The sequence below is a fragment of the Tupaia chinensis genome, unplaced genomic scaffold, assembly GCF_000334495.1.
Source record: "Tupaia chinensis unplaced genomic scaffold, TupChi_1.0 Scaffold000453_1, whole genome shotgun sequence".
Lineage (NCBI taxonomy): Eukaryota > Metazoa > Chordata > Mammalia > Scandentia > Tupaiidae > Tupaia > Tupaia belangeri.
This window is the reverse complement of record NW_006159960.1, coordinates 3,029,028-3,044,643: the sequence shown is the minus strand read 5'-3', so window position 1 is coordinate 3,044,643 and position 15,616 is coordinate 3,029,028. Positions and strand designations below refer to the sequence as shown.

Sequence of the window (15,616 nt, the reverse complement as noted above, 5' to 3'; positions counted from 1 at the left end):
TTCATTGCTTCTGGCTTCCTGTACCCTGGAACCAATTTTCTCATAGAAACCATATTAGGAAATGTCTCCAGGTTCTAACGCAGCCTCAGAAAGCCGGTTTAATCCAGTGTTTCACATCCTGCCGTAGTACAGAAAACCTGTTAATCCACAGGGTAACGCAGCGCACCACAGAGCAATTGTTATGAGTGACTATGACCGGGTCTTAGGCTACACGGTCTGTGGGAAAATTCATTGCAGATTCCAAGTCATCACCCAGAACGACAATGGTCAGCTAGGAGGTGGCTCCACCGTGGCCCAGGGAACGTCCACCTGGAGAGCACCCATTCCACTAGGAACAGCCAGCCAAAGCTCGAGTTGGCAGATGAGAGAAGTCATTTCTTTGCTGAAGCTCACATTTTATGTTTTTTTTTTTTAATTTAAATTGAACTTTTTAAAAAAGATTTTTGCCAATGAGTGTGTGCACTAGCCAGTGAGACAGTGAGAGGGAGAGTGAGAAACCACTCCTGGGAGGCTGGGTAGGGGGAGGGAGGACAAGGGATGGCCACACCACAATCCCTTCTCTGCCATTTTCCTTCTGGAATTTTGGGCATTCTTGCACACAGGCCTGCCTGGTGTGATTTCCAGTTGCCAGGTCTAGGATTTGAATAGTGGTTGGCCATGTGGGAGTCCAGGGCCTTAAACACCACGCCGCCTGCTGGCCCTTCAATGGTTTACATTTTTAAAGGTTTTGCTATAGGTCCTGTGTACCTCGCCAGAGAGAGAGGGAAAGTGAGAAATCACTCCCCAGTAGGGATGGCCACGCTGTGATCCTTTCTCCTCTAATCTCCTCTGCAGATCTTGGGCACGCATGCACATGTCTGGCATGATTCTCAGGCCACTGAGTCTGGGACTCAGACCACAAAGTTGTCCATATGGGATCCAGCACCTTAACCTCCACACCACCTGCTGGCCCAATGTTTATATTTTAAAAGACACACCGAATATGGCCCTTCTATTATTTATTTATGATTAGTTTGCCTGAGGGGCATGTGCTCACTGAAGAGAGACAGAGGAGTGAGAAGGTACTCCTCTGGGGGGATGGCCATGTCACAATCCCTTCATTCTCTGCTCAGGATTTTGGGCACACATGTACACATGCCTGGAGTCTTCCTCAAGCTGCTGGGTAATGGGACTTGAACTACCAAGTCGTCTGTGTGAGATTTAGCTGCCTCAACCACCAGGCCTGGTCCTGGTCTTTCTTTTTTATTTTTTAAAGTTTTGCTATAGGGCACATGCACTCCCCAGAGAAACAGAGGGGGAAAGTGAGAAATAAACCCCCTTGGAGGGGGGATGGCCATGCTGTAATCTCCTCTATTCTCCTGTCAGGATCTTGGGCCTGCATGCACACGTCCCCGGGCCTGGCATGTTTTTTCAAGCTGTTGGGTCTGAACTCAGACAGTTGGCCATGTGGGATCCAGCTGCCTCAACCTTCACGCCCCCTGCTGGCCCAGGCGAGTCCTTCCGTGCATGTACAGGTGATTCACTTTTCTCCTGTCCTTGAGGAGAAAGTATACTTGTTTGTCAACATTTACTGACAGGCGTCATTTCACCATCAGGCTTCTGAACTGATTCTAGAAACGTTTTCTTGTCCTAGGACTTTACAATCTTTACAGCTAACATGGTTGTCCCGCTTAGTCTCTTTTAGATACTTGTGTGGATAGAAATTATATGGAGCTTGGGGCCAGCAGGTGGCATAGTGGTTAAGACACTGGACTCTCTCATGACTGACCATAGTTTGAGTCCCGGATCTGGCAACTTGCTTTCTTACTTTCTCTCTCTCTCTGCAAATTAAAATAATAATAATTAATAAAATTCAATAAATAATTCTTACCAATAAAACTATATGGAGCTCAACCGTGGGATAGACTTTTTTTTTTTTTTAAGTTTATTTATTTACTTATTTATTTTAATTTTACCAGGGAGGGACAGAGTGATAGAGAGGAAGTGAGAAAGCAGCTGCTAGGTCCAAGACTTGAACCACATTAGACCATGTGGGAGTCCAGCGCCCTTAACCACCATGCCACTTGCTGACCCCTAGACTTTTTTTTTTTTTTTTATAAGAGAGATTTTTGCTATAGGGCGCATACCTTACCAGAGACAGAGAGACAGAAAGCGAGAAATCACCCCTGGGGGGATGACCACACAGCAATCCTTTCTCCTCCATTCTCCTCTTGGAATCTTGGGCATACATGTACATGCACTGGGCATGAGTTCTTTTTTTTTTTTTTTTAAAGAGATTTTTGCTATAGAATATGTGTGTTCACTGGACAGAGAGAGACAGACAGACAGAAAGCAAAACATCACACCCAGAAGGGATGGCCACACCACAATCCTTTCTTCTCCATTCTCTTGGGATTTGGGGCATGCATGCACATGTCCCCAGTGTGAGTTTTAAGCTACCATGTTTGGGACTCAAACCATGGTTGACTACATGAGAGTCTGGGGATATAACCATTGTGCCATCTGCTGGTCCCCATGGGATGGATTTAAAAGTTAATCCTGTTAAGAGAAAAGTTATTCTGATGCTTAAAAAGGTGGGAAGACTTTGTTGAGGGCCATTGTGACAGGGGTCCAGACTGTCGGCATGGAGGAGGGAGATCTGGAGGGAGATCCCGTCCAGCTCCAAATACAGCAGAGACAGCTGGGGACTTACAGCTGAGGGGCGGAATGAAGAGGTCAGTGGGTAGAAAGTGACGAAGAGGAGACATCCAGGGCAGGGGGTTTCCTGCTAAACCGACCTAGCAGGATTCCTTCTGAAGGCAGGCCAGGGTGATCGGGCACCAAGGTAAGAAATCTGGCCGGGCGTCAAGGGTGATCAGATTCTTGCTAAACTGATTTAGCAGGATTATTGTGAAAACTGGGCTAGGCAAATTGAAGGGCCCCAGGATGGGAGCACAGAGACCCGTAATAAAGTAACTTCTGGGCCAGCAGGTGGGGTGGAGGTTAAGGCGCCTGGACCCCACATGGCCATCTGTACAGTTCGAGTCCTAGACCTGGTGGCTTGAAAACACGCCAGGTGCATGTATGTATTCAGAACCCCGAGGAGAATGGAGAAGGGATTGCAGCGTGGCCATTCCCCGCCGGGGGAGGGTAATTTCTCGCTTTCTCTCTCTCTCTGGCTCTGGTGAGTGCACGCATGCAAAAACAAAAAGAAACAAAACCCCAAACAAACAAACAAAAAACAAATGAACGAAAAGCAAAACCAGAAAACAAACAATAAAATGGGCCAACTGATGGCACGGAGGCTAAGGTGGCTGGATCTCATATGCGGTTTGAGTCCTAGACCTGGTAACTTGAGCATCAGGCCAGGTACATGTGTGTGCATGCCCAAAATTCTGAGAGGAGAGCAGAGAAGAGATTTTGGGCAGGGCCATCCACCCTGGGGGGTTGATTTCTCTTTTCCTCTCTCTTTCTCTCTTTGGGCAGTGTACATGCCCTATAATGTACAACTAAACAAACAAAATGGCGGGGTGACTGAAATAGACCGATTCTAACAAGATTCGCAGTAACGGTTCTGTGGCTGTAGTCTCCCTTGGCCTCAGAATAACTTACCGTACTCATTTCTGGGCCATGGTTGACCACAGGTAACCGAAACCACAGAATGTGGCTCTGCGGATCAGGGAGGTGCCCCACCACACAGCAAATCATCCCAGGTGTGCACAATGCTGTCCAGGCCAGGTGCAGTCAATGGGGGCATCGCAGGCCCCTACTCCCGGGGAGGCCGGCGGTCAAGGCAAGATGGAAAGGCGGGAAGCGGGGCTAGCCAGGAGGAGAGAGTGCCCCGAGGAAGTCTCTTGCCGGCTGTGAGAGGGCAGTGAGTGCAGGATGAGAGGAACCGAGAGGATAATTAGCTTAGAAGCTGCAGGGAGATGCAGCTGGAGAGACCACGGAAGTCATTCAGGTCTCCTAGGCCCCTGAGGAGGTCCATCTTTAAGCTGGGGCATGAGGAAGCCATGGAAGGCTCCAAAGCCACAGATGAGCAGATTCCGTATTGTGTGATCAGGTTTGTGTTGTAAAAATTGTTACTTCAGAGAGCCGCAGATGACAAAATGGTTATGTTGCTGGACTCCCACATAGATGACTGCAGTTCGAATCCCAGGCCAGGTGGCTTGAAACTCTTGCTGGGTGAGTGTGCGTGGGTGCTCAAGATCGTGAGAGGAGAATGGAGAAGGGAGTGCGGTGTGGCCGTCTCTCCTGGGGGGTGATTTCTCGCCATCTGTCTCTCTGGCAAGCACATGCACCCTATAGCAAAAATCTCTCTAAGAAAAATAAAATAAAATTTAAAAAATAAGAAAAAAATTCTTACTTCAGTGGTGGAGCAGAGAAGAGTAAGGGAGGCTGGTTAGGCCGTGGGTGTGGAGGTCCAGGGGAGAAACGAGGGGCGTCTGGATCGGCGATAGCATTGAGAGCAGAAGACTTAGGATTTCAGACCCACCCTGTTAGACTGACTCTGAAATGAAGGTATGTTTCATATTTCCATCTCTGAAATTGGGAAAAGGCTTAGAACTGGTGACACTTGATCAGAGCTGTGATATTTTAAATATGTGTATATATTTTGGGGAGAGTGTTGCTCCTAACCAGACACAGTCAGTAAGAGCCGTAGTGGGCCAGAACCATCTAACCTTTTATCTTTGGTGCTTCCACCTCCCGCAGGCAGGCTGTAGAATAAACGAATATCCTATCACTGTCTGGTAAATTCTCATCCCCGCGCCAGTAACCCTGACAAGGTTTTAGATGCATTACACTAAAACTCTGACCAAATCATTTTAAACGAGGAGTCTGGTCATGTTTATTTACTTTTAAATGCCATGTATCATTTTTCACAATTTTTAGGTGTTTTATTTTGCTGTGGAATTGGTCTTATGATAGAACTGGGAAGTAAATTGAGACCAGCAGTTAGGGTAATGGCTATGTCGCTGGACTCCCATGTAGTTGACTGCAGTTCGAGTGCTGGACCCAGTGGCTTAAACTCATGCCGGGTGCGTGTGTGTGTGTGCCCAAGATGCCAAGAGGAGAATGGAGGAGAAGGGATTGTGGTTTGGCCATCCCTCCTGGGGGGGTGATTTCTCGCTTTCTGTCTCTGTCTCTCTCTGTCTTTCTGGCGAGCGCATGTGCCCTAGAGCAAAAAGAACCTCTCCAAAAAAAGAAAAAAAAAAAAAAGAACTGGGAAGCAAATTGAGAACCACTTTGGGCATCTGTGGAAGCAGATTTCGTTTATTTATTTAAAAAATATGCAGATAACACATGCGCTCATTCAAGACAGAGAAAGAGAAAGAGGAATGGGAAATTGAGGAAACCAATTGTGCAGGACACGGTCACACCGCAATCCCTCCTCCATCTCTCCTTCTACTTGGAATTTTGGGCATGCACGCACACACGCCTGGCTTGTTTCTGAAGCTGCCGGATCTGGGACTTGAACCACATAGCTGAGTATGTGGGATCCAGCTGCCTTAGCTATCAGGCCACAGGCTGGTGGTCTGTGACACCTGTCTTGGGGGAGTGTTGACAGATTCCTTTCCATTGTCACTCACTTTCCGGAACTGGGACTTGGGAACTGCTGCTGTGTGTTTGCTGGGCAGGTCTTCCTTGTGAGGCAACGTCATTGTGGAGCAGAGCAGGGTAGGGGAAGAGGAACCGGGAAGAAAGCCTTCAGCCAGAGCCAGACTTCATTTTCACGTGGCTGGAAATCAGTGACCAGGACTCAGCTAGTGCTGGTCCACGTGAAAGTTCTCTGGAGACTAGGGCAGAGAACGTGGACATATTAGGGAGTAAAATCATGGGCCAGCCGATGGCCTAGTGGTTGAGGTGGTTAGATCCCACGGCTGACTGCATGGTTAGAGTCCCAGACCCCCTGGTTTGAAAAACACGCTAGACGTGTGCATGTATACCCAGAATCCCAAGAGGAGAACGGAGGAGAAGGGACTGCGGTGTGGCTTCCCTGTTGGGGAGTGCTTTCTCACTTTCTCTCTCTCTCTGTTTTTCTCTGGCGAGCGCTTGCCCCTTATAACAAAACCCTAAAAAAAGCGGAGAAAAAAATGAACAACAAAAAATATTTGTATGGGCCCCTGAGAGTAGAAACGCTTGGGAAACATACTCTGACACGGCCCTTGCCCACTCACAGCGCTCATGAAAATCTAGCAAACCCTGTCTTTGCTTAAACTCAGACGGTATCTGTTACTGAGAGAAACAACCAAGATCACTTTATTTGGAATGCACAGTCATTTTATTAGTCAGATAATAATGGTCTCAGGAAACAAAACGAAGGCCAGTCGTTCCTGTGTGCACTGAAGACAATTCCACCATCTCGCTGCAGGCCACTCTTTTAGTTTTCGCTACAGGATGTGCGCACTTGCCAGAGAGAGATGTGCACATACGTGCCAGGCGTGATTTTCAAGCCGCCGGGTCTGGGACTCAAACCACTAAGTCAGCCATATGGGATCCAGCTGCCCTTACCAGCATACTACTGACTGGTCTTTTAAAGTATATTAATTTTATTCTATGAGTGAGAGAGGCAGAGAGAGAGAGAGGAGAGCGAGAGAGAAAGGGAGAGAGAGAGAGACATGACCCTTGCCAGAGTCTTGGCCCCAGGATCCACCTGCAGCCTCAGCCAGGCAGGCTCGTGTGCCTGGCATCCTTTGGGGCTCTGCAGACATGAACCTGGGCTTTACTGTGTGGGTCTGCCTTACATGGCATCGCACTGACCACTGCATTACCGCCTGGCTCTCCATATGGGTGCTTTCAGAGCAAGTATTACTGTACTCGCAATTTCCATGGGCAGAGGCCATGGGCAGAGGGCCTAGGGAAGAAGCCCCTGGGATTTCTGCTCTGGCACCTGCTGTAGGACCCAGAAGAATGAGAGCTGCTGGCCTACAGCACATTATCAAGCTTTCTGATTGAGACCATTAGTCATAATAAACACCTCACACTTTTATTGGCTAATTAAAAAGCATGTAAGTACTTGAATACTGAGTCTGGATCTGGGCTGTTTCTTAAGAATACTTATCTCATTGTTGGTGATTCATGTTTATTATTAACTAAGTAATAAAAAAATTAAAAGCATTTTATAATAACAAATAAATCATTTACAATGAATATTAAAAGGGCGTTGGTGTTTCCTCCGTGCACAGAATTATGGCTTGGTGTGGCGTCCTGGTAAGGAAAATGGTCCCGGGACACATGCAGCCAGGCTGCTAGGAGTTCCTTCTATTTCTGTTGAAACTTTCTCAGTCTCTAGCATCAAAATGATTCTCTCATTAACGCTGGTCTAGCCTCTGGGTTCATTAATCAAAAAACAGATTTTGAGCACCTTCAGTGGAAGCCTGTGCTAGGGCAGGGAGGCAGAGAAATAGAACAGAATAGAATAGGGAACAGCAGATGGCGTAATGGTTGCATTGCTGGACTCCCATGTAGTCGACTGTGGTTCGAGTCCTGGACCCGGTGACTTGAAATTCTTACCAGGTGTGTGTATGTGTGTGTGTGTGCCCAAAATCCCAGGAGGAGGATGCAGGACAAGGGATTGTGGCATGGCCAACCCCCCCTGGGGGGCGATTTCTTGTTTTCTGTCTTTCTGGCCCTATAGCAAAAAAAAAATCTCTTTAAAAAAAAAAAAAGAATAGAATGGAATAGAGCAGAATGAGCTGAACTGAGAGGAGGTGGTGCGTTCGTCTCACTCAGCTGGAAATCCAGAAAGCGGTTCCCAAGATCCTCTCTCTCTCTCTGTCTCTCTCTGTCTCTCTGGCAAGCACACACGCCCTATAGCAAAAAAATCTCTAAAAAAAAAAATCACTCTCAGAGTCTGTACATGCTTTTCCAAAATCTTGGGAGGAGAACAGAGAGAAGGGACTGTGGCATGACCATCCTCCTGGGGAGTGATTTCTCATTTTTCCTCTCTCTGTCTCTCTCTGGCAAGCGCATGCACCCTATGGCAAAAATCTTTGAACAAAAGCAAGCATGTGGGCTCCCCACTGTCTATATGGCCTTACCTGGAGCTGGGCAGAGAAGGTGGAAGTGCACCACTGTGGGGCCTTCTGTCTCCTCCCTTCCACGCGGGGGCAGCTGCTCTGGTCCCCTCATCTGCTTCTTCCCTCCTACTGCCTGGAAAGCAGTGCCCTGGGCCCTGCTGCGACACACCCCTCCTCTGCTGACAATGGAGCTGTGGTAACGGTCAACCCAGAACCATGGCGGACAATTGCAACCTTCACTTCCCTCTCAGGTCCTGGGCTGGGCTGGGCTGGGCTGGGCTGGGCTGGGCTGGGCTGGGTGTGGCTCCGGCTGCAGGGCAGGTTCAGGTCTGCGCTGCAGCTCTCTTTCAGGGGCCCAGGCTGGTGGGGCAGCAGCCACGGGCACCTGCTATTCTTCTGGAAAAAGAGCATGAGGGCAAGCAGGACAGGACAGGCCTATTGAGGCCTCTGCTTGAAGCTGGCACACTGTCCCCTTCTCCCACATCACACTGGTCAAAGGAGGTCATGGTCCAGAGAGAACCCACTCACTGTGGCGTGGGTATCGGTCAACAGTGAAACAGTCTGCCACGTGCCTGCTCCAAAGTCCTGATACTTCATCCTCCCCTGAGAATGTTCATTTTAATCCGTTCTCTGTCTTCACTCTGCTTGCCTCCTTTTTTTCTCTCCTTCATTGACTCCGGTGGTCTCATTCACTCTTCTAATCCTTTTCTGTTGTTCTCAGGTACAGATAGCTTTCAAAACTCATATGTCAGGGACCAGAAGGTGGCATGATGCTTAAGGCTCTGGACTCAAACTGTGGTTGAGACCTGGTTGTTTCCTCGCCCCCTCTGTCTCTCTCGTGAGTGTACATGCAAATAAAATAATAATAAAAATAAATAAAATAAATCTAAAAAAAACCCCAAACCCTTATGACATACACAAGCGTTCAAAACAACCCTGCTACTATTAGCCTAAAAGTGGATATACCCCCCATCAACAGGTGAATGGTAAGCATATTGTGGTATATCCATACAATGAAATATTATTTAGTGATAAAAAGGGATGATGTATTGATAATGTTACATGAACCTTGAAAACGCCATGTTAAGTGAAAGAAACCAGGCCCCAAAGCCCTGATCATGTGATTCAGTTACACAAAATGTTCATTCTAGGTACATTGACAGAGACAGAACTCAGTCGGGTGCCAGGGCTGGGTGAGGCAGGCCAGGCAGGTAACTTTATAATGGGTACAGGGTCTTACTCGGCGACGATGATGGTCTTGTAACTAAATAGCAGTGACGGTTGCCCAACGCTGTGCATATACTAATTGCCACAAAACTGTTCACTTTAAAATAGTTCATTTATGGGGCCAGCAGGCAGCTCAGTAGTTAAGGTACTGGATCCCACATGGCTGGCTGTGCAGTTTGAGTCCCAGACCCGGCGGCTTGAAGACATGCCAGACACATGTGCGTGCCTGCCCAAAGTCCTGAGAGGAGACTGGAGGAAAAGATTGTGCTGTGGGGATTGTGCTGTGGTCATCCCCCAGGGGGTGCTTTCTTACTTTCCTTCTCTCTGTTTGTCTTGGGAGAGAGCATGTGCCCTATGGCCAAAAAAAGAAAGTTAATCTTACATGGATTGGAAAGAAACAAAAAACTTTGTGACATCTCTCTCTCTCTCTCTCTCTTTTTTTTTTTAATCAGCTTTATTACAGACCACTTCTAGAGACCTGTTTGCCTTTTATTTTTTAAAGGATTAGTTATTTTATTTTATTTATTATTTTAAAATTTGACCAGAGAGACAGAGGGAAAATGAGAAAGCAAGCCGCCAGGTCCAGGACTCGAACCAAGGTTAGCCGTGTGAGTCCAGTGCCTTATCCACCATGCCACCTGCCGGCCCATCTGAGAGTTCTCTAAAGCAGGTCGGGGCCAGCCGTGGTGTGGAAGTTAAGTGTTAGATCCTGCATGGCTGACTATGGTTTGAGTCTTGGACCTGGTGACTTGAAAAACAAGCAAGGCATGTGTGTGTGTGTGCCCAGAATCCTGAGAGAAGAATGGAAAAGAGATTTCAGCATGGCCACCCCCACGTGGATGATTTCTCACTTTCCCTCCCTCTCTCTCTCTGCAGCTCTTCGGTGAGAGCATGCACCCTATAGAAACGAAAGAAAGAATGAAAGAAGATAGAAGAAGAAAGGAAAAGAAAGAGAAGAAAGAATGAAGGAAGAAAGAAGATAGAAGAAAAAATGAAAGTGAAAGAAAAAGAAAAAACAAGCAAGCAGAGGGTATTTCCAAGCTTAGCAACCCCTCCCTCTGCACCCGCTCGCTCCCTTGCTCTGCTCCACTCACTAATTCCAGGTTCTTTGTCCCCTCCTCCCCCCACATCCCACCCCCCATTTCCTTCCTTTTCCTTCTCTACCACCCCCTAGTGGCCTTCATTGAAAGTCCAGGTACTTTGCTGCTAAGATTTCTTTTTTTCCCCCCCTTTTTCTGTTTTTGGAGAGGTTTTTGCTATAGGGCGTGTGTGCTCGTCAGACAGACAGAGAGATAGAAAGCAAGAAATCACCTCCCAGGGGGGATGGCCAAGCCGCAATCCCTTCTCCTCCATTCTCCTCTTGGGATCTTGGACACGCATGCACACATGCCTGGCATGAGTTTAAGCCGCCGGGTCCGGGACTTGAACCGTGGTCAACTACGTGGGTGTCCAGTGACATAGCCATTACGCTAACTGCTGGTCCCGCTGCTAAGATTTCTTAAAAAGTCATTTTCTCCAAGTCCTCTCTTCTTACTCCATTTTAAACAGTTGTTAATTATCTTATTTCTTCCGTGATGTGGGGAAGAGAGAGAGAGCGCACTCTCCCATGGCGTCCTGACTCTCAATCCACCCCCAGTTCCAGCCAGTCCTGGGTCATGAGTGCACATGTACCTGGTGCCCCCCGGGAGGTCCCGGGTTCGAACCTGGGACCCTCCAGGCTGTCTCAGAGCGTCATGCCCCATTGCTGTGCCACGGTCCCGTCCCTACCACACTCCTTTTATTTTTTTCTTTCTTTCTTTTTTTTTTTTTTTTGGTGGGGAAGTTACAGGATGTGCTGAACATAGAGAAATATAGGGAGCCCAGATTTAGGGGAGTAAAAAAGCCCTGGGCTGAGTTTCCTGCTCTGGTACTTAAAGCCGTATGACTGAGGGTGCGGGAACTCACTGAGCCTTGGCTCCCTCATTGCTAGGGCCCATCTCACCATGACATTGCAGAGCACACGATAATACACGGAGGCTGTGGAGGTGGAACAGCACTACACCCACACACCCGTCAGGACAGCACTGGGCACTGAGGAAGCTTCTAGTAAGTGTGGGCTGCTAAGATGTCCGGTTGTTTCTGGTCATTCTCCCAGGCTCAAATCAAATGCTTTGTCTTCTGTGAGGTCTTCTTTAACTTTCCCAGGCAGAATTAGTTTATATATATATAATTTATTTATTTCCTGAGGGAGAGAGTGAGGGAGAGAGAGAGAGACAGTGTGTTTTTCAAGCTTCCAGGTCCAGGACTTTAATTGTGCAGTTGACCACATGGAATCCAGCTGCCTCAATCATGCCACTGGCTGGACCCCACTTTAGAATTCCTAAATGGTATCAGGATTCCATTTTGACTTTGGATCCTGGGGCGGATAATTGGACAGTTAGCATGCCTCGATCAGCCATCCTCTGTAACTGTCCAGTCTTCTCCGGCCTGCGTGGTGGCTGCCTGGCCTGCATGCTGTTAGCTGCTGCCGACTGACTGCACTGGGCGGGTTCTAGTTTCCTTCCACCACTGACTGCAGCATGTGGTCCTGCATCTGTGGGAAGAGAAAGTTCAGTGCCAAGTAAGAAACCTGGGACCATCCCCGCCCCTGGGCAGAAACCCGCTCACTCTAGGATTCTGCTCCATCCACGCTCAGCAGTATCATTGGCAACTCGACCCTCTTCACACGACCCCCGTGCTGCCAGCCTGCCTCTTCCCTGGCCCAGGGAGACTCTGACTCAGCCCCAGCCACATCGCTCCTGTCCCACCTGCAGCTTCCCACAGAAATGCTCGCATGCATGCACACATGCTTGGCATGATTTTCAGACTGCCAGGTCTGAGACTTGAACCATGGAATCAGCCATGTGGGGAATCTAGCCACCTTAACTTGCTGGCCCTAAGACTGTTAATTTTTGTTGGGAAGAATATCAGTTTTCGGTGTTCTCAGAATCCTTCGATGAAATTCCAGATTGAAAATCTTGTGCTATGGGACCAATAGTTGGTATAGTGGTCACATTGCTGGACTCCCACATAGTCAACCACAGTTTGAGTCCCGACTTGATGGCTTAAAACTCACGCTGGGTGTATATGTATGCATGCCCATGATCCTGAGAGGAGAATGGAGGAGAAGGGATTGTGGTGTGGCCATCTCCCCTGGGGGGTGATTTCTGTCTCTCTGTCTCTCCAGTGGGCATGCATCCTATAGCAAAAATCTCTCTCTCTAAAAAAAAAAAGACCATCTTGTGCTTCCATGTGCCTTCTGTCACCTGTCCCCACGCTACCTGTGAGGCCTTCTCTACAATGTGAAGGGCCCACCCTTGGTGGGGTGTGTGGCTGAGACACTGTGCTCTGCAGGCTGGGACCGCACAGGAAATCTGGGTTCTGTTTGGGTCCCACCTAAAGGCCAATAGTGTGTGGCCGTAATTCCACCATTCAGGAGGCCAAAGCAGGAGGGTCGTGAGCTTGAGACCAGCCCAGGCCACAACAAGATCCTGTCTAGAAAAGAGCCAGCTGTGGTGCACATGCACATGTCTGTGGTTCCAGCTGGAGTGTCTCCACAGGGCAAGACCCTGTCTGTCTGTCTGTCTGTCTGTCTTTCTGTCTTTCTTTCTTTCTTTCTTTTTCTTTTTCTTTCTTTTTTTCATATGGAATGTTTGATGAATTTGCGTGTCATCCTGGCGCAGGGGCCATGCAACTCTTCTCTATATCGTTCCAATTTTAGTATATGTGCTGCCGAAGTGAGCACAAGACCCTGTCTTAAAAAGGGAAAAGATGAGACGTCAGTTGGGTGGCCGTGCAGAGGACTAATGGGAAGGGCCAGGCTTTCAATCCCAGCCCCACCATGGGTGTGTGTGTGAGGAGCCCTTAACCTCCCTGCCCCTCAACTTCCTCATCTGGTAAGTGGGAGACGCAAATAAGGTTTCATAAACTACTTGGCACAGTAGATTTTTGACAAGGATCCCTTGTCCCGTTAGTCTCCCTTTTCTGTTTGCCTTGGTTGGTCATAACAATTTTCCAAAGTCAAATTTGTTAAGAGTTTGAAAAAGCTGGAATTCTTTCTTTCTTTCTAGTTTTTGCTATAGAAAGAAAGAGAGAGGGAAAGTGAGGAATCACCCTCCCCCAGGGGTGTTGCTTTAATCCCTTTTTCTCCACTCTCCTCTCAGATTTTGAGCACCCATGTACATGCACCCGGCGTGATTCTCAAGTTGTCAGGTGTGGGACTTGAACCGCACAGCTGGCCACGTGGGGTCCAGTGTCATGCCACCTGCTGGCCCGGAATTATTCCTTTTTTATGTGGTGCTTTATTTTTATTGTTATATTAATGCCAGAAGGCGTGCATGTGCCTGCCTGCGGGGAAGAACTCCTCAGTGAGGCATAGTCACACCGCAGTCCTTCCTCTCTGTATTTCTTCATCCTATCAGAATCCTGCGCATGTGTATGCATGCCTCGTGTGTCTTTCTTTCTCTTTCTTTCTTTCCTTCTAGAATTATTTATTAAATTTTATTATTATTGTTATTATTATTATTTTACATTTGCCATAGGGCATACATACTTACCAGAGAGAGTGAGGAAGCAAGCCACCAGATCCAGGACTCACACCACATTCGACCGTGTGAGAGTCCAGTGCCTTCTCCTGCTGGCCCCACCTGGCGTTTTCAGACCACTGATTCAAACTGCAGTTGGGGGTGTGGGATCTGATTCCCTTTGCACAGCACTTAACGGCTGTACTATGGGGCTGGCCTGGTGCTTTATTGTAGGTGCATTAACCTTTCAGTAATATTTTAAAAGTACCTTTCCCGTGCTACTAGGATAGAAAGTTATATGCAAAGTGAAAGCTGAAGAGAACCGGGGCTTACTACGGAATATCGGGCAGCCGAGACCAACAAATTAGGTCTACAAGTGCTAACACTGGTCGCTACCAAAGCATAGTGGACAGTGAAAATGTAAGAAATACGAAGTGATGTACAACCTCACACCCTTTCTATAAGTCAGAAATGCATGTGCAAACTCATGTGGACCAATCTTTATCGCAGCTTTGTTTGTAAGGGTAAAACACCGAGTGAGATGTACTCCCTGCCAGTAAGGGAGTGTTGAGTGAATTGTCGAGCATCCATTCCATGAAACATTAGGCAACATTAAAAAAGTATGCACTCGGTCTGGATCTGCTGCCCTGGAGGATGGCCATGATACTTCTTCTTTTCTTTTCTTTTCTTTTTATTTTGTAAAGTTTATTTCTTTCTTCCATGAGAGACAGGCAGACACTCCCTACAGTATCATCCAAGCATTCTGAGAACATGCACGATCCATGCCCAGCCCCAGCTGGCCTGGGTCCCAGGCATGCCCGTGTCCATAGGGAGGCCTCGGGACGAGAACCCAGGGCCGTCCTTCCAGTTGTGTTACTGCTGTGCCACCACTTGGCCCCTCTGACGTAATGAGGAAGGCAAACTGCAGAGAGAGAATTTAAGGATTATAAATCCAGTTTTATTAAACCAGATCTCTCTCCACACACACACGCGTGTGCAAGCACACACACTCACACACGCATGTATATCTATCAGTTTGGTGGCCAGAATGACCCTGGAGAAAGCCTGTGCTGTTAGCAGTGGTCACCTGCTGGGGTGCAGGGAGACAAGACAAAAAGAGCATCCAAGGCTTCAAGACAAAACAAACTTATGATAGAAATGTTTAATAAAGGGGCTGGCAGGTGGTGTGGTGGTTAAGGCGCTGGATTTCCACAGGGCCGGCCATGGCTCAGGTCCTGGACCTGTCAGCTTGCTTTTTTTCTCTCTCTCCCTTTCTGGTCAAATGGAAATAAACAAATGAATGAATAAAGAAAGTTAAATAATTCTTAAAAAAAGAAATGTCTAATAAAAAAATCAAAACACAAAGATTCTATCACTAGTAATATAAATGTGTAAACAAGAACAATGGCAAATGGACAAGGGTTAGATTTCAACATGGATAAAAGAAAGACTAGGTGAAAGGATTGTGGTGAGAAGAACTATTCGTGGACACAAACAGCAGCATCCACACCAACAATAAACATTAGATAACTACCATTGAGAGAAGAAGAGAGTGGGAGTGGAGAGGGAGGACGAAGGGGAATTCTGAAAATTCCTACGTGGCCAGCCTCATGCGTAGTGTAAGGGGCTGATCTCACATGATTGAGGGTGGTTTGATTCTTGGCCCTGGTGGGCTGTAAAACATGCTCTGTGTGCGCGTGCATGTGTATGCATGTGCGTGTTTGTATGTTTATGCACACACCTGCATGCTCCCCAGATCCTGACAGGTGGGAGAAATGGTGGATTGCAGTGTGAGCATGCCCATTGGGAGGGGTCTTTTCTTCCTTTCTTTGTCTCTCTGTCTCTGTC

General features: G+C 47.7%; 1 non-coding gene across 1 annotated transcript; it reads right to left on the bottom strand.

Annotated features, from left to right (window-relative positions):
* Positions 1 to 12,883: 12,883 nt before the first annotated feature.
* LOC114009082 (U6 spliceosomal RNA) lies at positions 12,884 to 12,990 on the bottom strand. The gene has a single exon (XR_003550551.1). It is a non-coding gene; the product is annotated as a U6 spliceosomal RNA (small nuclear RNA).
* Between the last annotated feature and the right edge of the window lie 2,626 nt (positions 12,991 to 15,616).